The 23646-nt window shown below is 46.0% G+C and overlaps 1 protein-coding gene across 3 annotated transcripts in view; it reads left to right on the top strand.

The window, feature by feature from the left end:
• The window catches only part of LOC108155567, a 42794-nt gene that overhangs the window by 3882 nt on the left and 15266 nt on the right, over positions 1-23646 (top strand). The gene's annotated exons all lie outside the window — the stretch shown is intronic.

A 23646-nucleotide genomic window follows, 5' to 3' on the forward strand; every position in this document is an offset into this window, starting at 1 on the left:
ATTTGATTGTTGCAGCCCAAAGTTTGCCCAGGGGCCCCCCCTTCTTTTTTGTTGTTTTTGGTTTTGGGGCCAATCCACTTCAGTTCATCTCGGTTCGGTTCGGTTCGGTTCAGATGGGATCGGTACGATGTACGGCGGTGCGCTCATCCTCTGACTGGAATTCTTGCTGGCTTTTTGTTGTTGTTTTGTTTATTTTCCCAACATTTTTCTCTCACTTGAAGCGCAAAACCAAATTGTAAACCAACCAAGCAAAAGACCCGCCAGATACAGAGATGCAGATAAATAGACGCGTCTGTCATCGTCTGGGCGTAAACAACGAGGAGGAGAACGGATACCGGTCCTTGTCCAGGCTTGGAATCTGAGAGTTTAAGCGGAGGAAGGGCTTAAGGAAATGCTAGGAAAACTTCTTACCTCTTCCAATAGGAAATTATTCGTATAATTTATTGTATAAGTTGCCCATAAGCGAACGGCTACATTTCTTTCGAATATCCACGAACAGAGAACCATTCGGCACTAGCATTTTGGGATTAAATTCGTATACCAATGAGCTGTTGATGGAGCTGCTCTCAGTCTTAGCCTCTGCTTAAAAGTTCTTATGAAAACTACTTGCCACATCCGCAGTTATTTTCAACTCGTTGCACAGCCAAACCTAAACCGGGCTCTTGCTTATACAATATTTACTCTGTAGCTCTCTGTGTATCTCTGCCTTTTAGATAATACGTACTTTTGAGGCAGCTTGTTTTCCTCTACTGAGGCTGGTGTTTACCCAACTTGGTGCTACACTTGCAGCAGCAGCAGCAGCAGCCACTTAAGGCCACAAGTTCAACGGCAACGGAGCAGAAGGCGAGGGAGAGGAGAAGATTGCTTGTTGCGTGCCGCTCCTCGCGACTGGAATCTGCAGATTGATTGCCGATCGTGGTCGGGCTGCAGCTCAGGCCGCATTTTTGCACGTTTTCGCTAGCCGGGCGCAGAGAACCAAAACCAAATGGCCAATATAAATGGAGTCCAAGTAAAAGTGGCCCGCATCGCCGGGGCTTTGATGAATTTCTAGGCAACCGCAGCAGCAGGAGAAGCAGCAACAAGAAGAACGACAACCGCAGCCAGAACAACGCACCTTTTCAGTCATTGAACTTTAAGCTATGCGTCCCCCGACTCCACTCCACTCCACTCCCCACCCCGCCCCACTCCACCACTCCACCATTCACAGAGAGGCAGCCCCATCGATAGGTTGGGAGATCGAAGACAGAACGATTCGATCGCGCTGCTGTTTCGTTCGGATTTCATGCGCTGCGCTTTTCAATTTCGTAAACCGAAGAATAAAGAATGAGAGAACTTTAAAATTGATGTGTCTGTCTGGCTGTCTATCTGTCTGGCTGTCTGTCTGTCCATCTTTGGCTTTTGTCTGTTTACCTTTCAAGCTGCCCCTGCCTCACTGGAAAGGGGGGGCTAACCGTTTGATAGTGTCGCATGGGATCCGATTCGTGCTGCCTTGATTAATGGCACTTCCAGGCCATTGAGGGGTTCTCTAGGAACTGCCTAAGAGCCTGTCGTAAACACCTTTTGGAGACGCTGCACCCGCATTAACCATTTAAGAGCCTCTCCAAGAGGCCACGCAACCAAGCAGCCACTTGTGGCATCCCGCTGGACTTTCTAATCTGTTTCTACGCTTCTATTTGCATGAGAATGCGGCAGCGAGAAAGAGAATGTGCTGCCCCAGGGCCACCTTTCTCGTATCAGTGGAAATTTAATGGCATTTCAATTAAATACTAAAGAAACGTGTTTTGTAAATAACCCAAAAGCTAGGAGCAGCAGGAGACACAGGACACCAGGCCGGGAGGAGGAAATTGCAGACGGTTCCAAAGATAGAGCACAACACGTGGGCGTTTAGGGAAAGCACTGCGAAAATTGTGCGTTGGAATTTCCATTGGTAAAACTACAATAAAACACAGACACAGACACAGCCTCGTATCTGTCTGGCCGGGGCAGCATGCGATTTCAGTTTATAGATTCGTTCCACAAACCTGTACCACACGTACAGCACACAGCATCATGCCGCAGGTAAACAGCGTCACTAATCAAGCAAGCTACGCGAACCCAGGGGCAGGGCGGAGCAGCCGCAGCAGCAGCGGCAGCAGCAGCATCATCAGCGAGGAAACAGCCTGGGAAGCCAGAGACCAGCAAACAGCGACCAGCGACCATTACCTTGCATTACCATTGGAATTTCTCACAGAATTTTCAGCCTCTCCTGCCTCGAGATCTCCGTCTCGGGTTCGAACTTGTTTCTGGGAATTCTCTGCTGCCCAGAGAGAACTTCAAGTGCTTTTCCCTCGTTTCGTTTTGGGGAAGCTTTAAGGCTTCAAGGGTCCAAGAGGAAGAGGCATTACATAAACGCATGGCACACATGAGGCACGGCAGAGGAGAAAACCCAAATGGAAACACTTTGTCGCCCCACTGCGGCGTTTCATAATGCAGTCTTAATGTCCCTTCGTCTGACTGTCTGTCTGTCTCACCTGGAAGTCCTCTTCCTATGTACCTTCCTTCCTCCCCTTCTCTCTGTCTCTTTTACTGCCTGTCTGTGCTGATTTCCGGACGACTGATTGCAACAGCAGCACCGGCAACTTGTGTTTCATTTTTCACTCTCATTCATCAGGCAAACATCACGCAATGCCGGGCGACAGATGAGCCAAGAGACTCGCCTCGCCTCGCCTCGCCTCGCTCGCTCCTGACCCTGTCCCTGTCCCTTATCCCTAGTCCTGTTCCTTTGCCGGCTCCGCTCCTGCCTCGTCTCCCAGGTAAAGTATTCGTTCCGGCCATTGTAAACCGCAGAGAGACAGACACTGTAAATGGTGCTGCCAAAATGTACGCCGCTCTATGTTGCATGCAACCCGTTCAACCCCTAGCGCGCTGCATTCATAATTTACCTCTGTCGAGGAGGGTCTCACCTGGATGGAGGACGCGTCAGTGCGAAAATTGCTTTGTTTGTGGCATAAAAACAAGTTTTCCCTTACCAAAATATGGTCCCCCCGCTGGTGTCACGAGGGGAGGCCCTGGGAGGCACCGAGAGGCACAGCTGATGCGCTCTGATCATATCTCGTAGCTCATGTCACATGCAAATTAATCACAAAGGCCTCTGTACCCTGTACGCTCTACCCTGATCCTGGGGTGTGGCACAGGCCGTAATTGCATGGGAATTAATCCCCGAATTGATTCGAAGACAGGGAGCAGCAGCAGCAGCTGCCTCTGGCGATAGGCGATAGACGGTAGGCGCAACCTTGCCAATGCCGTTCAGAAACTAGATTTGATGGTCTACTATTTATGATATAATGGTCTAGGCTTTCGTTTTTAGATATCTTATCAAGCGAGTACGTACTCGTATCACATGTTTACACCGCCCCGTCTTCTGATAGGGACTCCAAGGTGTGTTTGTGCCATGAGTGTGGCAATACCTGGCACTAGTAGGGGGCTTCGAACGAATACAATAAATGGGGGGAACTTAAAGCGATCTTAGGGATCAGCGATGGGCACGCTTTTTCAATTCGGAAGCCGTTGAAAACACCAATAGCGACTCTCCAGTTGAGGATTTATTTATTTTGTTGTCATGCACACGACATAAATTTTGTTGTTGCACTTTTTCGCTTGTGAATCGAAGAATAAATCTCGGGGAAGTGAGAGAACAAGGAAGGAGGTACTTTTGTATCGGTATTATGTACTTTCATCCATTAACACATTCCCATCCCTTAGGGGGTGACTCCTGTTACATATGTTGCCACCTCTCCTCAATACATAAACCCTTCACCCCTTGCTTGTGTTCCCCTACCCCAATCGGCACCACCTGGCTTCAATCCATCGTATTCTTCTGTCTTCTATCCCTAACAGACGACGAAACGCACCCAACAATCGCGTGATCTCTTCACAAGTAGTGCTCGTATCTTTTATTCATTGTTTGTCGTAATTATAACTGAAGTTGCGGCATTTACCCTGACTAAACGATGCAACAGAAGCGGCAGCAGCAGCAGCAGCAAAAGTTCCCGCCTCGCAATTCATTAGATACAAAACACGTTGCTCTGATTGCCCCTCCCCTCCCTCCCTGCCGGCTGTGTGCTCTTTTCAGATACTCTTTTTGTTCTTTCTTCCCTGGGCTTTTGCCTCTTTCTTAGTTTTTTTACATGATTCTGTGGAGCATGTTTTTTTTGGGAGGGGTGGAGGAGACAGAGGCAGAGGCAGCTTGAGTGACATCATTTTTGGATGTTTATCTCTTCGTGTTGAACAACTGTAGCACATGCGGCACATGGGGCACGGCACAAACTAAATCCTTTGCCGTAGGAATAATCTCTGGATTTCAGGTCAAGATTTAGGGTTTTTCCTAATTTAGTTTGCAGGAAAATTAATAAAAAAGGGGAACACATATCCCTCTGCAGATTAGCCCGCACTTTGACCCATTTCTGGGATAGAATATTTGAGTTTTTGGACAACTTGTTGCTTCTAAAGCCTCGGAGGGCTCTGCCTGCTTTCACTTGATTTGCATATAGACAAAGCACTGCGCTGCAACGGTACAATATCATTTTCCATTATCCGAGAAAAACCTGAAAGACAACCAGAGAGAATCTCTCTCTTTCTCACTCTCCCCATGGCTCCGTTTCTGTTTCTGGCGGTTGGAAGCCTGAAACTTGCGCAAGACAAGAGCCTCTTATGCAGCCGCCGTCGCCTTCGCCTCGTAATGGCCAATTAAGCCGCGTCATGCCGTCAACCAGTCAGTCATTCAGTCATCCAGTCAGGCCATACCATCCCAACCAGTAAGAGTCCATAGATGTTGCATTTTGATCAGCTTAAGCGGGGCATGGAGCCCGCCATATGGGTGGTGGCAGAGTGCGTGGGTAGCTCTCTCTCTCTCTCCCTGTTTCTCTGGCTCTGCCAAGTCATGGCTGCCCCCATGCTGGATCGGGAGACAGGAGTGGGAGGCCACGCAGTGCGACTTAATGGTAAGCCTTCCCCAAAAAAAAGGGCAGCCGAATAAAAAGTGGAAGAAAGAGTTGCCTGTGGAACGGCAGACGGCAGGTGAACGCGTAGCCGCGGGCTGTGGGCTGTGGGCTGTGGGTGTGGGCACGGAAGCTGGTGGAACCCGCTCAGCCGTGGCATGCCCCCTCCCGTATGTTTATTACGCACATGTGTGCCTTTGTGAGGCATGCCCCTGGCCCTGTGGGCTATCATTTACGCTAAACGCACACTGAAAGCGGTAATTAGATTGTCTATGCCCCGAAAATCCAGTCGGCCACTTGAGATGGAATAGGAAACAGAATCCAGCAGTCGCAGCAGTCGCAGGAGCAGCAGCTGGAGGCTCACTTAGGGCTTAGGGGCGTGCGGTGCGGTACGGTCCGTCCATTAGGGGTAGGAACTGAATGTGTTTTTAGAGTCGCTTTAATACGCTTAAGCCGAAAACCAGATAGAGATACGGATATAAAAACAGGCCGAGCTGAGCTACGAAAAACATAGATACTTGCCCAAGTACCACGTACCACGTACCACACGTGGCAGTAGGCCTGACAGATGTGCCCAAAGCGGGAGAGAATCGAGAGATGAGATCTCTTTTGATACAGTTTTTGTGTAATGAAGGGCATATGTTGCGGTTTCTGCCACAAACGGCTAATTCCAAGGTAAAGGTTCCACAAAAGTTCGAGAGAACCCAATCCCAAAGCGATTAAAAACCCGAAAGCTCTGCCAGATTGGAATCTATAGACAAATGGCAAACCAAACGAGATCTGGCTCTGGTTTCTCGCTCTCTGCCGCTCTGCCGCTCTGTCGCTCTGTCTCTGACTCCACAACGATGATGGCGTCGGGCCACCAAAGATGCCGACTCTCAGATATTGGCTACATTGTGCGGCCCACAGATACACAGATACACAGATACAATCCCATCACGCAGTTGAAAGCCACAGAAAAAAGCTCCAGCTACAGCTCCAGAGTTGAAATCGTGTTTTTTTTTTGGGATGCCACAGATCTCTGCCTCTGTCGCTGTCTCTGCCTCTGCCTTGAGTCTCGTCTGCGGTGTAGGACCAGAAGTTCAGCACGAAATGCAATTACAATGCCCTGACATTAGGGCAAATCGAAAAGGGGCAGGCAACCGAGGCGGGGGCCGGATAGAGTTCGACAGAGAGAGAGTCAGAGAGTCAGAGCCACAGCCAGAGCCAGATAGCAGTCGGTTAGCCGCATTTTTGTGACGCTTAGCCAAGCCCAGACTCTGCGCAGAATAGGGAATCGTAGCCGTAGCCGGAGTCGGTGGGCGGAGGGGGAGCCATGATTACAATGCCGCCCAAGCGGAAGAGACGTAAATTATGTTATAATCCAAACCGGCGACGGATATGGCGCTGAGAGATAGTCTCTGAGGGGACGGGGACCTCAAGCGAGCAATCGGAATGTGAAAGATTGTTTATGTAAAATACTTTTGCTGTTTCTTTTTTATTTTTGGAGCTGTACAAGTTGTATATACAATGAGAAAGGATACTTTTTAAGGAGATATTCGAATGTTATATACCCTAAAGGAAGGGATAGATAATCTTTTGTTCCATTCAATTATAGCCCTCGCATTCCACTATATTTTCCCATTTTAAAGAATATAGATGTAAAAACTTTAGCCTGAACATCATGATGTAATCCTTGTCATGCACAGGACATGTATTACTAGTACATTTTCGGAGTATTTGGGAGCAAGCACGTCGTCTAAGCATTCCCTAAAAGAAGTCACAGATTAATCACTCCGTGGTGCTTCCTAGGCTGGACTTCAAGTTATACTCCGCGTTATGCACACGGCATGTATTTTGTTTTGACATTTTTGAGCTCTTCCCTTCTCTCTTCCCTGCTGGATCAACATTCAGTCATTTTGTTGAATCTTTTAGGTAAAAACTCAATGCTGAACATCACAGAACATCACAAAAGATCCTCTACGAATGTCTGCACCGAATTTGAAGCTGTTGCTCTGTTTGTTTACCTCCAACCCGAAATCCCGCAACCCCGAAACGGGAACCCGAACCGGAACCCCTTGGGCATGCCATCCATCAATTGGGTCAAACTCTGATTCCCCTTTTGTTTAATTTTTCTCCAGTAGTCAATGAGCCGTGACGCGGATGCGGACGCGAATGCGAATGCGGAAACAAATCGAAAAGCATTGCAATTGCTCTCCTTTCCCTGTTTTACTCGACGAGCACTGGGTCACGGGAGCAGCTGTGTGGCTATGCGGCCTTTTGGGTGGTGGATGGCTGCAACCGGTACTTAAAGTGTCATCAAATGGATTCGCATCGGGAGGAAATGCCGCATAATTGTTTAACAATGCAACAAAACACAATAATCAACGTTGTACAACCCTCGCTGGATGGCTTGATGGCTCGAGGGCTCAAGTGCTTTTGGGCCCTAATTCTGTTGTTAGGCATCGAACATTGAATATTGTTTGATGGCGTTTCCCCCCGATTTCTTTTCGAACATCCGGCGAGTGACGGGTGACGAGTGGCGCTTGCAGCAGCCTTTGTGGCAACTGTCACACAACCGGAAATGCAACCTGGCGTTTGAATTCCAATTCGAACCGTGGACAATGCCATTTTAATGAGGCAGTTTAGCCTCCATTTAGGGGCTAGACAGAAAGAGAAAATGGGTACTTCAAAGGCGAGTCGGGGCGGGGCGGGGCACACACATTGTGCGTGCGTTGCATTAATGAAATCATAAAACGTTCGGCCGGGGAGGGGCTAGGCAGAGCGCCAAAGATCAGCAAAAAGTTCACGGCTTCGGCTTTAATGAGCACACTGACCCAATTCCTACGATATGCGATATGTGGTGTGGCTTGAGGGGAGGACAACTTCTGCATTGTTTTGCAATTGCCAGAGAGAGGGCAAAGTCCGACAGGGAGAGATCCAGATGGGGAGTTCAATAAACTTGCCGCGCATCTGAAATACTCCCCCCTCCCCGGGTCCAGGCAGCTGTCGTTGCGCCTCACAGAAGAGCAATCTGGGCTCCGCCTGCTCTGCTTGTTTGTCGCTTTGTTTTTTACACAAAATGCATTTCACATTCACAACAAATAAATAAATAAACTCCCCAACGCTCAAAACATTGTCAAAAAAAACCCGAAAAGAAGGGGAAAGATCTGGAGGCGGCGTTTGAAAGTGTAAATGAATTTGTTCTTAATTATTATGGGGACTTTTGTGGAGCAGCAGCAGCAGCAGCAGCCGAGTATCTGCGAGATTCGTTGGCATTGATTTACAGTCGAAATTTTCAAAAAAGGGGCGCCCCAAAGGCTTTTCGCTCCATCTCTCTTTCCTCTCGCCTCTCGCGTCTTGGAGCAGCATGATTTGCTTTTATGTGGCGGCAAAAATTGTGAAGAAAATGAAAGAGCGAGAGGAGTGGAAAAAACATGTTGGAAATTAGTTTCTTGAGTTATCTAACGCCCTGGGAAAATGTATGTTGTGTGCTGTCTTTGGCTTTGATGGTCCCTCCCGTCCGTCTGTCCGCACAATGGTAAATGATGGATTTCGGTGGATTTCCACCGAGCAACGTGTGAACAAGACAAGAAATTTGAGACTTTTTCTTATGATTGCTCGTTGAGGGAATTACTTGGGCAATTTCGACACTTAACGAATGGTCAGACTTAGTTTTTAAGCATATAATTGCCGGCAATTGACCCAAATAGTGGTTTACAGTGACCCCTGGAAGATATTTTTGGGATTTTCTGTATAGTCTGTGGTCTATTACGGGATGGAATACGCCTAAAGTTGTCTTGTTTCATGGCAGAACTGTCTGAAGGTGCCTTTCAATGGGTTCTACCAGAGAAATATTGACTATATGAATGGAAAAACTTAGTTTCCATCAACAAAATACACATAACTGATCTATAGGATAACATTTATTGACTTGGGGAATATATTTTGGGATTTTCTAAATAGCTTATGGTCTATTACGGGCTGAAATGTGCTTAAAGATGGTTCATTTAATATAAAAACTGTAGGATGAACCCTGGCAGTGTGAGCTACTGAGGAAAAAGTTAGTTTTAATATTTGTATTACTGCCCATTGATCTTTACGATGATTTTTATTGCCTTGGGATATATATTTCAAGATTTTCTGAATAATTTATGGCCTATTACTGGCCGGAATGAGCTTAACGTTGCTTGATTTTATGTTAAAACCCTTTAATATGAGAAAATCTCGACCAATTGATCTCTACGGAGATTTTCTTTAACCTCTATATACAATATCTTCCGATGCCTTGGACATTTATTGGCTCCAAAGTCTGTTCCTTATCGTTTCTCTCAATTATCGTTTCGTATTAATTTTCATTTTCTATTTCGGGTTTCCATCCCCACAATTTATGGTCCAGTCTGCTAATGTTTCTTTTATTGATTCCCCTTAATAGATGGTTAATTTTATCTGCCGCTTTTCATTGTGGTCTCTTCGCTCCGCTTTCCACTCTCCACTGGGGTTTCTTAATCTCGGCTGATTTATGCTCTGGAAAATTGATTTGGCATGGGCCGAAAAGCCATTAAGGGCCACACAGTCGGGAGTATAAAGTCTGGTGTCTAGAGCATCCTTATCAGGCGAGTGGTCCAGACGCACTCTCACATTTCAATCCGCATCCTGTCCGTGTGACTGAGAGAGTGTCAAGAGAGAGAGAGAGAGGGAGAGACTGAGTCGCATTGTAGAAGTCGTAAATTGTAAATCTGGAACATTTCGCTGATATGACAAGTGACTACGAAATGTTTTATGGACATGTGTTGCCTAATTTATGTTTCAATAAGTCGTACGACTCCTCCTCCTCCTCCTCCTCCCCCTCCGTGTGGGGACATAAAAACGTCATAATATCCAATGAAAAGGCAATGCAACAAATAATTAATTGAAATGAACAACCCATAAGGGTGCGACACCGCACTATGGGAAAAAATTAGATTTCTTTGAACATTTATTCCAGTTTTATAGATGGAGACTTCAAGCTTTCCAACAATATATTATTTTTAATAAAATTTTAATTTTTTTAATAGGTTTTGCTTTGGTGTTTGATTTTGATTTTATTTCTTTAGGTCTACCTGTAATATTTATTTTTCAACTTCTAATCATGCCATATATTTAATGATTCTATATTAATATGTTGGAAAATGAGAAAAATCGCGAATTTAATTCAATTAATTTGGTTACTATTTTCTTTGAATATTTAAAATATTTCAGCCTCTTTTAATCAGAAATATTCATGCTAAATTATTGAATTTTGACCTATAAAAAATTATTAAGGAAAGTCCGTAAAAAGTGTAAAATACTACTAAAGCTCTCTATTGTGTATTTAATTAAAAATAAATAAACCTAAAATTCTTAACCATAGAAAAGAACAAATTTGTGCCCACAAAATCGAATCTTTGCCCATAGTGCTGGGGTGGCAGGGGAAATGCAACTGTTTCTGATATGTTCTGTTCATTTTATGGCTAAGAAAATTGAGGAAACTATTCATTTACCTCCCCAAATAAGCACACATGCTGGTAGACAATAAATCAAAATGAATTTATTTATTGAAAGAACATATCATTGGGGAATTTGTACACTCTGAAGCAGGAGAGCGGGAAAGAGTCTTGTATTTGCTTTGGAAATCTGCAATATATTTTCTAGATTACGTATGTGTGACCTTTCTATAGATAGACAGAACCCATGAGTGTGTGTGTGTGGTCTGGGGCTGATAACAGGTGATAATGAAATGTGGAAACCACTAACTGGTTTTCGGTTTCGTTTTGGGTGTTAAACGGGTATCGGGTTTTGGCTTTTTTTACGATCCCCCGAAACGTCTAATAATCGTCACGACCGTGTCTAATGCAGTCATCAAATAAAAACTAGTCTTATCTTTTGATTTTTAGTATTTGAAAAGCCATTAAAATGTTTTCGGGTTAATTTCAAAAACTTTTCCAATATTCGTTTTGTTTTTTTTATCAGTTTCTGGCTCTAGGCTCTTGTTGTTTGTTTCCTGTCCTCTCGAGTGCTCTGGGAAAAAGGAAAAATCGTCAAAGTGTTGACAGCCAAAGGGAAAAAACACTGAGAAATACTCGTAAAATTGAAAATATATTTGTGGAAAAGCCAAAGATTACATGAACACAGACACAAATGCAGAGAGATACAGCTACAGATACAGCCATAGCGAGAGGCAGAGAGACAGAGAGACAGAGATACAGATACAATGTAATGAGGCGTACCAATATTTGCTTTTGGGCGCAGCAGCAGCGTCGAAAACGTTTACAATTTATTTACCATTTCATTATTAAGGTTTGTGCGCTGTTTGTTTGCTGTTTAATGTTTGCCTTCCCATTCGATGGGATGTTTGTCAAAGGCATTAACAACACCCCATCATTGTCGCATAATGAGGCAATAATTATGTTTGAGATAGCGCTCGGTGAAAGACAAAGCCGCAGAGCCGCAGCCAGAGACAGCCAGAGACAGCCAGAGACTGTGTGTCTGTCTCTGCGTCTTGCATCTTCAGTCCAGAGAGTGCTGATGATGCTGTCTCAAGGACCCGACACTCGAGCAGCAGTCAGGCGTCGGGATAGAAGCAGAGATTAGCGCTAAACGGAGGGACTCCAACTCTTTCGCATCTCTCGCCTGTCAACGCACCTAAGCAGACACCTCAAAATTGCAGATTTCTTAGCACTTGATAAGCTCTCCACCAGAGCAAAGAACCCAAGACATTCGCTGAAGTTGTTGCCGCTTCCTGGCTGCCACTGCCACTGCCACTGCCACTGCAACTCTTCCCCCTTCTGTCTGCTGTCTGCTCTCTGCTGATTATCTTAACATTTTTGTCTGCGTTTAATGGCTAAAGATAGACTCCATTTGCGGCACGGCCCCAGTACGGGTCTGGCTTTGAATTCCATGCAAATCAAATGCCACATTCTGGACAAATTTTTGGGAAAGTTGACACAATTTGAACCCTGAAAAAAAGACAAAAAAACACAACATGCTCTTGGGGCTGAAACCGTGCAGCAGCATTTTTGCCTTTCACTCTGCCAGAGGCAGAGGCAGAGACCCCAGAGGCAGAGCAGCCAACACCTTGCCACATGCGGCAGCACGACTAATCGTCGCCTGGACATCGGCGGAGGAGTCTTGACATTATTCTAAACGGGAAAGCCTTTTCGCTGCAGATGTGGAAAAACAACTTTCGGAAATTCTTTGCCATTCCTCCTCCTCCCCGAAAGCGAGGGGATTTCAGTACCCAAAAGAAGCGATGTTAAAAATTGGTTCCCATTATTCAACAGGCAGTCAAATAACGATTTAAACCAAAGATTAAAAGAAGCGATTAAAGAGCTGGGAAATGATGATAATCTTTAAGCTGTTTTAGAGAATAAACTAGGAATAAAAAGAGATTAATACCTCAATTAAAAAATGTTTTTTTCTTTATGATTCGCATTGGAGCTTAAAATGGATTATTAGAGGGTATCAGGGTATAGGTTTTGCGCGGAAGATTGCCAAAAAAGACAAGGAAGCAGCACTTCTGTAGAATAAATTATGATATGAAGGTCGGAACCCCCAGGAATTTGGGAAGTACAACATAGCTCTCTTAGTCCACTAGTCGACAAAATCTAACTTTTTTTAATTTTTCTTATAGACTTCGGGTTTTTAAATTTGTTGTATAAATTATGATTATTGACACATTTTTGTTGTATTTTTAATCGAAATAAATTGGGTTCTTGTTGCGTTATAATTTATTCGTGTAGGCACGATTATAAGGCATAGTTTTAGGTATCGTTCTTCCTCAGTGTAGTCCTAACTTTCCTCGGAATACGACTTATTCCTTGATCCATATCGCAATAGCAACAATAGATCTGAAAAGGGTATCTTAAGCTTCGTTGCCCAAGAGCTAGTCTTTCATTAGCCGATTAAAGCCAACAGATAAAACTACCATCAAGAGCCTATAAACCCAGATCAAAAGTTTCCTTCAACTTGAGCAACTTTTTCATATCCGATTGCAGCACAGCACTTTGGTGTCCTTTCGACTCTGCCCCTCTTCCTCGGACGTGCAACTTTCCAACATACAAATTGTTGTCGATGTTGTCGCGCTTTGGTTTCGTTTCGTTTCGTTTGATTGTCTCTGGCTTTAATTAACCGCAACAGCAACAGCAGCAGCTGCAGGCGTCTCCAACGAAAATAAAGTGGCACATTGCCGCACCCGGGGGAGGGGGCTCTAGGGGGGCTCGAGGGGAAAATTGTAACTAGATCCTCTGCGGTTTCCCCGTTAGATGCTCCGACATGACCAACCTTATTCGCTTAGATTGGAGCTGCGTTTTAGCGCTTGCCAATTGTCACCTGAGTGAGCCGCAAGATATCGGATATGGAGGGTATGGATGGTGCGGATGGTATTGATGCGGGGGGACGGAATCATATCTAGCCTGGCCGCAGAGGAGTTCATAAGTTCAATGGAGATGCGGATGGGGATGGGGATGGAGAAACGGAACCAGTTGGAGACTTTCTAAAAAGCAAAGCAAAGAGCAATCTTTGTCTTACCAATTAGCCATGTGGCCCATGTGGCAGCAGACAGTAGCCATGATTATCACCTACAGATACGGATACCCCTTTCTCTGGTTTCCACGAGTGTGTGTATCTATGTGTCTGCCGGGGGGTAAGCAGTAGTAATGCAAATATTTATTCAATTCCATTCAAGGGTTGACATTGACGCAAGACTCGGTAAGGATGCGACTCTCCTTCCGAGGGGCAAAATGTAATTCAATCGGTCCGCCGAAGGGCTTCTCTGCTGCTGCCGCTGCTGCTCCTTAAACGTAACGTAACGTAACGTCTTGAAGAAGGGGTCCTGCGCTGCGGCACAGGAAACCATAGAAATCGGCAGGCGATGAGTGAGTGGCAGAGTGCCAGAGAGCAAAGCAGCCAGAGGCCTCGTACATGAGAAATGAATGATAAGTGCAAATGCCTTGAGTTTCATTCACAGGAATGCACGTTCCCGTTCCCAGGCAGGGAGGGGATTGCGACTGCGACTGCCTTAGGGGTAGCCAAAGGACTTCGTGCCGCTTCCTTGCCTGCCGTGGCCTGCCTGTTCCTGTTCCCCTCGTGTCCCCTCCAGCCCTATCCTGTGTCTCGTGTACCTGCCTGGGAAATATTTCCCGTCTTTTGGCCGCTTTGTCTTTTAGGGGAATTCTTTCTTCGGCCTTCCCTGTTGTTTGTTTGTTTGTTTGCCCCTCAACAACCTTCCATCCCTTACTGTTCTCCCCCCGAGAGAGAGAGAGAGAGCGGGGATCTCTCTCTGTCCTGTTCATCAGGCAAAGTGTTGCCAAATGTTTCTGCAGCATTTCCTGCTGTCTACTCTGTCGTCTGCTGCACGGCAAAAGTTTTCTTCCCCGAACTTTTAGCACGTGTCAAAGGCAAGAAAACCTGAACTTTTTCGGAGCAGAATAAACTGCGAGAGAGAAGCCCCCGAGTAAATTTAATACCCATCCAGCGAGACTATCCAGCCCCTACTTAAACCTCCCCTCTGCACTCCCCGTCCACAGTCGAGACTGACTGGCACCCTCCCATATGGCGAACGGGGGGGGGGGGGGGGGGGGGGGGGGGGGGGGGGGCGAATGGGGAGTGGTGTGGAGGCCCTGTAGGCCCTCGCGCGGCATTGTTCCCCGGCTGTCGCCTGGCTGGAAAATAAAAAAAAAAATGTTAATGCAAAATGCATTACGCCGCTGCTGCTTGAACCCGGGGAACCCAGGAGGCCCAGCCCCAGTCCCTGTCCCAGGCTAGACAAGGGGCAGACTCCTGGCCAAGTGCTCCTCCTGGTGCACTGCCAGACAATCGTGGAACATCGTGCCTCGGGACGGATGGCTAAGCATTTAATTAGTGTTTATAGAGGAGCTGCAGTCGGCATAACTTTAAATGCAAATTGAAATGCAAATGCAAATGCGAATTATGTTTCAATTGCAAGTCTAAGCCCTGTCCTGACTTTGATTTGATGAGTGACGGACAGGTCTCCACCCCGTCCGGAGTGCCAATTAGCGACACTTGAGGCACTCTACGGGCGTGGGCCTTGCATCCAGGAAGCTGTGGTTCCCCCTGGCCATGGGTTTATGGATAATAAACATTATATGGAAGCCATGAAAGAGCTCAAGTACACGGCCTGAATGTCGGGAAAAAGTGTTAACAGCAGAGGCACGTTGGACGGCAGCCTAGCAGCACACATTAACCAACACTGATTGGGTCATAATTTTGAAGAATATATGTCTGTATTTTCTCAGGCATAGAAACACAAATCTCCGGAGCCATAGTTCAAGGTTGCCAGCCAGTTACCATTGACCAGCCAATACTCGCATGTAAATGTCTCTCCCTTTCGGTTCGTTTTACAACGATGGTGTTCCAATGAATAGTAAATAAGAAACGAAACCATCCATCTCTGAACCAGCCGTGTACTAGCACTGATCGATGCGAACCCGAACCCACCGGCCACAACATATGCCACAACGGGGGGGCACTCATGGGGTAGGAGAGGCACTCAACTCTCGGCTCGAGAGTGTCTTCCACGAAATGGCAAAACCCGTTTTGGGTCTCAGAGCCAGTACTTCGTACTCTGTACTCCGTACTCGGTACTCGGTACAGAGTGTCTTTCAATTGTATTCAATGCCAACTCAATTGGTCGCTTTGGCCCAGGGCTAACCATTTCCATACCGTCCAACGAGGCAGGGCCAATTGAAGAGCCTCTTCTCATGGACTGGCTCTGTGTCTGGCTCTGGCTCTGGCTCTGGCTCTGAGGGGGAGGGCAATTTGTAGATCTCTGAGTGGCAGGCAGTGACTCCAAAAAAAAGACGACAGACAGCCAGAGACAAAAAAGAAAACGACTTACTTAAGGTCTTTACGGTCGATGGTCCATGGTCCACAGTCCACAGTCCATGGGAATGGGATAGGTCCAGGATCCCCTGAGCCGGATATGGCACATATCTCTCTCTGCTTTCACTTCCTCTGGATCTCGGCATCTCACTCCAGCGTCGTGTATTTTCCCCTGTCTTTTTTCGTAGTCTTTTCAAGTTCAAGTCAAACATTTGCCATAATCTCAACGCCTCAGCTGCCTCACTTTTTATGCGTCCATCCGTAATATTTGAATAAACCACAAAAGACAAAACTCCACACACCCTGCCACACCACTCTGCGCCACTCAACTCTCCTCTCCTCTGATCTGAAAACACACACACATACGAAAGGTGCCAGGGGCAAATGAGCTGTTAAAAATAAAGAGAGCCTAATGCCGAAATAGCGGGTGGAAAGCCGGAAAATGTCGCCGAGAAACAAAGGAAGGGAAAGGGAATTGCCCTGTGAATGGGGGGATCGACTAAAGTGGTTGCCCCCGACTGGAGTAAATCTTCACAACACACACACACACAGTCACACTCACATCTGGCGAAAGGGACGTGGAAAATTGTCGAACCTCGGAACAATTTTTCGGGGCATTCAATTTAATTTTAGACACAAAATTCAATAAAATTGCTGTTGCTGCTGCTGGCCGGAGTTATTTTTACGCCGCAGAGCAGAGAAAACACTTCCGCAGAGGGTGGAAAAGGAAACCCCTGGAAGTGAGGATGAGGATGTCGCTTTTAATGATATCAGTCTCGCGTGATCGTCGGGGTCCCGGGTCTCTCTCTCTCTCTCTCTCTCTCTCTCTCTCTGTCTCTGTGTCTCCCTGCAGAGCCCGTAGCTGCCTTGCTGGAATGTCTGAGAGCAAAGTTATCCCGCGGGTACTCGCCGAAAAACGCATGTCACTTAAATTTATTGGCCGCAACAGCAGAGGCAACAGCAACAGTGGAGTGGAAAACCCAACAGCCGAACAGCAGTTGCCGTTGCATGCCGCTGGGCCTGCCGCTGCTGCTGCTGTTCTTGTGAGATGCATTTTTCATTCAATTTTCAGTTGATTTTATGTTCGTCTGGGGGCTGTAAAATCGATTGATAGAGGCGGGGCGGCAACGGCGGCGACTCATGATTGAAATTGAACGGAGAACGAAGAAACAAGAACCAAAGACAGAAGCACGACTGCGGGGGCGTCATCGAGAGGGACACTAAAATGTTTAGCAGCAAATTTTACAGTTTTCTTTTAATTAGCTTACATGGGCAGTACACGTAGAGTCATGAAAAGGCCCTCCCTCTGGGAACGATCCAGTCATCCAGTCATCCATCCCATGATCCATGATCCATCCCATTAATCAGACATGGCGGAAGTCAAAGTCTTACTCAATCAACCAAAAGCCGAGCTCCACTCAGTGTCCCATTAATTGGAGCGCAAAACACGAGCTGCAGATGAAGGAAAATACGACGCTAATTGCTATCACGACAACTGCCTGGGGGTCAATTAATTTAAATAAAAGCCAACTTGTCGTCGGGCCATCATTCGAATAAGAGCCAAAGAAAATGAACTTCATTAAAATTGTGGGCGGTTTGACGGTTGTCATCGATGGGGTTTCCATGAAAATTAAACGAAAAGTAAAGGCTGTGATGGCTTCTTTTCTATTCCAATGGATTACAATACCCTATGTTCCCATAATACTCTCTCTCTTCTCTCTCAATTAGCACTCTTTTCATCAAACGAGTCTGGAAATAGAATAGGCAAATGGCATTTCCCTCTCACTTTCTGAGCGAGTCTCTCTCAGGAAGCCCTCCCGCAAAAGAACAGGAAAATGACAAGAGTAACGGCCAGAAAAGTAGCGAAGAAAAGAAAAATAAGAAAAGATTATACACATCCAGTAGAAGATCGCACACTGAGACAAATCTTATGATTCGACAAATAGTTTATATTTTATTCCTTGGGGAAGTGTAAACAAATACAGAAACTGAATCATTCCTCTAATTTTAAGGCAAACTATTGTTTATTTTTTTCGTATACGCATCGTATCGGGTGAAGATTGTAGTAGTTTTCACATGTGTTTTCTTGGAAATGGGTTTGCTAATGCATAGAAATGATTGATTAAATTCCTAAAGCTCTTAGTAATGAGTAGATAAAAAGTATTAAATAATAATGTACTTTATCATTTCTATACTTTCTTTAAAATACATTAAATAATGATTTTGTTGTTCGAAACTGATCCAAATTACATCTTCTAGAATGCATAGAAATCTTATTCTTAGAAATGTTCTAATAAATTCCCCAGAAATAATAGTTTTTTCTTCTTCAGGGGATTTTCATGGGGAATTTTCGGATTTTTGTTTAGTTTTTTTTCATCAAAGAATTTTTTTAGAACACTATTTATAATCAGTGGGATTTTTATTCAATTATTCACGGGATTAGTCAACGATTTGCCCCGAAGGAAATGGTAGCTGAAAGTAAAAGTATGTTTGGGGCAGGGCACACCCATATGAGGCATGCCTCAACTTAATTTCGGTTCACTCTAATCCTCTTTTCAAATCAATGAATCGTGCATTATCTGTCATCGTGAGACCTAATGAAAAGAGTTCTCCCACCCAACCCCCCGGAAAACACATAATTCAGATCATTAGGTCCTGGCCAGGCCTGCTTACTCACTCTCTCTCTCCTCCTCCCCCTCTGTATACCCCTGTATACCCCTGGTATCGTCAGCCACATTGACCTTTTATGGGCCTGTGGGCCTGAGGGCTTGGCAAATCAGAATCACTACCGACCATCACGTGACTTGCCCATTTATACGAGAATTGGCAGTGCGTTTACTGGCAATTCCAATGCGTGGGTGTGTCTTCGGGGCAGAGCATAAATCAGTTTTAATAGTGCAGCTGGGAGGCAGCTGATTCGATTGTCTCCTGACGGACTGTGTGACTCCCGACTCTCGACTGCTGACTCCTGACTCCGGATGCAGGGGCTAGCGACGCATATGGGAACTTGTCTTTAATGAGATTTTTCGCCAGAAAGCGAGACCAATTTTATTTGCCATTTCTGTAGCTCTCTTTCCCTGTGTTTTTTTTTCTATTTTCTGTTTTGGTAGCCGCTGTCAACATTTCTTTTGCGCTTTTGTTTTGGCCACATTTTTACTGTCGCATTACGTGCAACATTTGCTCGTTGATTGTTTGGGGTAGCGGCTGCTGCCACTGCTGCCCCACCCCTAAGTTCCCTCATGCCTCCCCATGGCATTGCATAAATTTGTCTAGCTATTGTTGTTGTTGTTGTTGTTGTTGCTGCCGTTGGCTTTACAATTTATGCGCTTGTGGCGCCCCAAATGTGGTGCGGCTCTTTTGTTGGCTTGGCGAAAATTTGCTAAAACAGCAACCCCCCCCCCCCCCCAGACGAGACCCAAAGCCCAGCCAAAACGCAAAAACTTTTGGCCATAAAGCACATGTGACTACCACATCAGCATTTCCATATATGTCGGCACACCCGGGTGTATGTGTACTTGTGGATGTATCTCATGTATTTGATTATATTTTGCAGTTTTTGTGCAACAACATTTGACACTTTAAGCTCGCACCTCCCTCCCTCTCCCACAGTGCCCCTGCGCCCCATAATCCCTGCCCATAAATCATCCGAGAGCTGAATGCAGACATTGTTCGGTGATAAGCGCCTGGTACATGGACAGGTTTTGGGCTCTCATCATTTATAACAAGTGTTGCTCTCATGGTAATCACAGCCAGGCTACGAACACCCAAGAGCCATGTTAACTTGGCCAAGAAGTTTGTCAGTCTTAGGCGGCTCAAGCCGGAAGAGCAAGAGGTGCCTAGTGGAGTTTGGGAGTGCCAAAAGATAAAGCCTAGACTAATGGTTGGCTCTCGAAAATGTTGGAGCCCTGAGATTTATTGCAGAAGCTTAGAATGAAGGAAGACACTTCTAGGATTTAATGGCGATTTTGTTGAAAGCTCAAACTAAACTAAAACTCCATTTTGTAATGGAGAAAAAGTTTAAAATATTACCATGAAAGAAGGGGATATATTCGTGCTTTTAAAAATCTTTAAAAATACACTAGAGAGTATTTCAGCTTCGACTTTGAATCCAAATGCTTGCGCCGCCTTGCTTCTTGTGCATTTTTTTCCTCATAATTAATTTATCACTTGGCTTTCATTTTTATCGCATCGGATGTCACAGGACCTTCATTTCCCGTGGCGGATGCCAGAGGCAGACCCAAATGCGACCCGTAATTGCTTTAAATGCTATTACGACACTTACGCACAGCAGGCCCCGTACAGACACAGACACAGACACAGATACAGATACAGATAGATGGGGTAACCGGCGATGTCCACAGCAATCTGGAAGCCTGGCTGAGGGCCAAGGGCAGTAACTGTCTGTCTGTCTGCCCGCCTGTCTTCAGTCTTTAACTTGGCTTTGCCTTCAATTGTTTTTCGCTTTAAATAATTAAATTAAAGTGGACATTCTACTGATTGAAGGGAGGCCTCCTCGTTGTCTGCCACTGCCACTGCGTCTGCCACTCGTTGCAATTATGTTTTTTGTTTTTGTGTGTGGCTGAGCTTTGCGGGCATTGATCCCTAACCTGGTGCAATCAGCGTAATTAAGGCAGCAACTGCCATCGCCATGGATTGCTTATAAATCATTTATTGCCAAGACATTATCGCCAGGGAGCACGTAGCCTGCTACGGCACCCCCCCCCCCCCCCCACCCCCTTCTACACCTTGGAGCCGAGTGCCACCAGTGGAAACTCGTTTCGTTTGCCTGCAAATTATGCTACAGAACGCGTTAGTCTATGACAGATTGTATCTGCTAGATACAGCATAGCACAGCCGATGCTGCTGCTGCTGCTGCTGCTGCTGCTGTCGACGTGCCAGCGCAGCTTTCATGTTGCACGTACCTCTGGCTCCCCTTCCCTTCCCGTCGTAGTGCGGTGTCAATTTATGGCCCGAGTAAATTCTAAAAAGTGTCTGCATCGGGCTGGGGATTCGGTTGTTCGATTCGGTGTTTGAGCCGGTCCGCTCGGTTGGCCAACATCTTGTGCAAATCTCATTTATTTGCGGCTTTGCCAGACACCACACACTCGTACTCGTATTCGTATTCGTATCTGCCACATACGTGTCAATGTGCCACCGAGTGCCGTGGCAAATGCACTTTTGATATATTGGCTCCGGGGCTATTGGTTCTCCATGGTCTTCCATCTGGCGTGGCATCATCCGTTCTCGTATCTGTGTTTGCGATGCTCCCTTCTATAAATTTCATCGCCTCTGACATGACAATCGAGAAATGTCAACAGAAACCAGGCGACAACTTCTGCACACCCCATCCCTACCGCCAATAGAATGCTTGATGCTCTCTAAAATGCAGATCGCTTTTTCCATTGGGGCATGTAAATTTGTTTAGGCAGATTGCGATGCTGGAAAAGTTGTAATTTTTACACAAAATCAATAGCTGTCATTTGTATAGAGTCTGTTCGCTAATGGTAACAACCAGTAATTCTTCCAGTAAGTGCCGGGAAATCCCTTCGTCTTTTAGGGAGACTCTAGGCACGCTTTTTCAATGAGACCCGAAACCCACCTTGCGTGTATTTTGTTTTTGCATTCGCGGTTCCGATCTACGAGTTTGAATAAGACTTGCAAATGTTTTGTTATCTTTTATCTCCTGTTAAGAGATAATAATGCATTAATGTCAACTGAAGCTTCCTTAGAATATTTTGTAACCTAAGATTTGGCTTAAAATGTGTCATTATTCTGATCAATCCTTTTAATAATAACAAATACATATCAGTTCGTGGTCCAGAGATTCGGTTCTCCCTACCCCCAGGCTCAGTCTCGCTCCCACGCAAGGTGTGTACTTTGTTTTTGCATTCTCGGTATTGGTTTCCGAAGAAGGAGTACTCAGGAGTACTGAGAGCAGGGGCCTGCCCACCGATGTTCTAGTCATAGCCCACAGCTGTCGTCTGGCAAAGATTATAGGGATGTGGTATCCTTGATATCATTACAAGAAAGAGTATTGCATGGCGTATCTTACAATCTATCTATCTATCTATCTCTTTCCTTGTCCATAAATATGCTGCATATATCACTCCTTTACTGGTTTAACAATTGTCGTTGGATAACGGCTAAAAAGCCATAAAAGTGGATTACAGCCTTATTAGGCCTTGCCCCTGATGTTGCCATGGCTGTGGCTGTGGCTGTGCCTGTACGAGTCTATATGGATATTGTTATGGACATGGTGCCGCCTCTGTCTCTGCCCCTTCCTCTGCCTCTGACAATGCTGAAGCGCACTCGTAATCAAACGACAGAAAGACAGGCACGATTTGTCGCAATCTCAGCGAATAATGCAGACCAAGAACGATTGCAATTTGCGTCTTTATTCGCTGTATATTTGAATATGTGTTTCGCAGCGGCGGTTCTGTGTGTACATAGGAGTACTATATGTATATAAGAGACATTCTTGTGCGAGCTGTACATGAGTCATAAATTATGTGGCCATGGCCGTCACGCAGACGTGACGACGCCTCCTCTGTCCCTGCCCCCAAAGCCCAGGGGCAGGGTCTTTCAACCTCCCCAGCCCCATAAAGTTTTAGGGAAAAATAATTTTTGCCTCGATAATTTGCCATTTCCTGCTGGTCGGTCTGCTGTCTGCCAGCTTCCGCTTGCCACGGAGCAGAGCACCAAGGCAGCAGTAGCCTTGCACCTGAGAGCATGCCTAATTGAATTTCACATTTGGCCAAAAAAAGGGAACGGCATGGAAATGTATTTTTGTATCTTGTATATGGGGGTCACTCCCGGTGCCGGAGTACGTGTGCCAATGTCTACGCACTTGAAATTGCTGGCGAAATGGGAAAGAATCTGGTGGCTGGTGGCTTCTGGCTTCTGGCTACAGACCCATGCATCTTCCAGTGGCGCAACTGAACGTCAAAACGTGGCCCGAGTGCCATAAAATTGCCTGAATTTAGCGCTAGGTTCGTTCAGTGCCTCCTGCCTCCTGCCTCTTGCCACTCCTCATTGGGCGGGCAGCTTCTGTTGCAGTTGCAGTGCCTGGCAGCGGTCCAGCTCTGTCTCTGTCTCCGTCTCCGTCTCTGTCTCTGGCTGCTGCTGTGTCAAGTGTCTTTGCTCTGGACTTGTTAATCTACGAGTGGCTGCTTCTGCTCCATCTTGTTGTAGCTGTTGGGTGCTGCTTCCTGGTAGTTGCTGCCGCTACTCATCGGACTCCTCGGGCTTTGTTTTCATTACCGACCAAGTCCACATGGCGGCCTATTAAATGCAAAATGTGCAGACAGCCAGAAAGACAAACGGCGGCCATGGTCCGTACTCCCCACTCCATCTATCTATCCCTCCCTCCGAAGGGAAGACCGACTGCCGGCCACGAAACTGCTGTGAGAATTAAATATGCAACTGCTGGAGGAGACGCCCGGTGGCATGTGGCAGGCAGGGTTATTAAAGTTAATTACAATTTTTCATGGCATTCGTTTATTTTGATTATTTTCTTCTTCATTTTTTTTTTGTTGCCTGTGTCCTTGGTCTCTGGCGATTTTTTCACTCTATTAATTTTCGCATTGATTTATTTGCGGCCGGCCTGCCATTGTTTGCGGATCTCTCGAGAGGAGCGATCGATGGGAGCTGCCAATTAATATGTGGCAGGAAACGGGGGCACGCCACACGCAGACACGCAGCTGGGCGGGACAGGGACAGGGACAGGCCGCTCTTTCAATTAGATTACACATAAAGCACTTTTGAGTACTTGCTGGCGATGATAATGATACGATAGTGCTATATATAGATGGGGCAGTGCTAGGTTGTATCT

Source organism: Drosophila miranda, chromosome 2 (genome assembly GCF_003369915.1).
Source record: "Drosophila miranda strain MSH22 chromosome 2, D.miranda_PacBio2.1, whole genome shotgun sequence".
NCBI lineage: Eukaryota > Metazoa > Arthropoda > Insecta > Diptera > Drosophilidae > Drosophila > Drosophila miranda.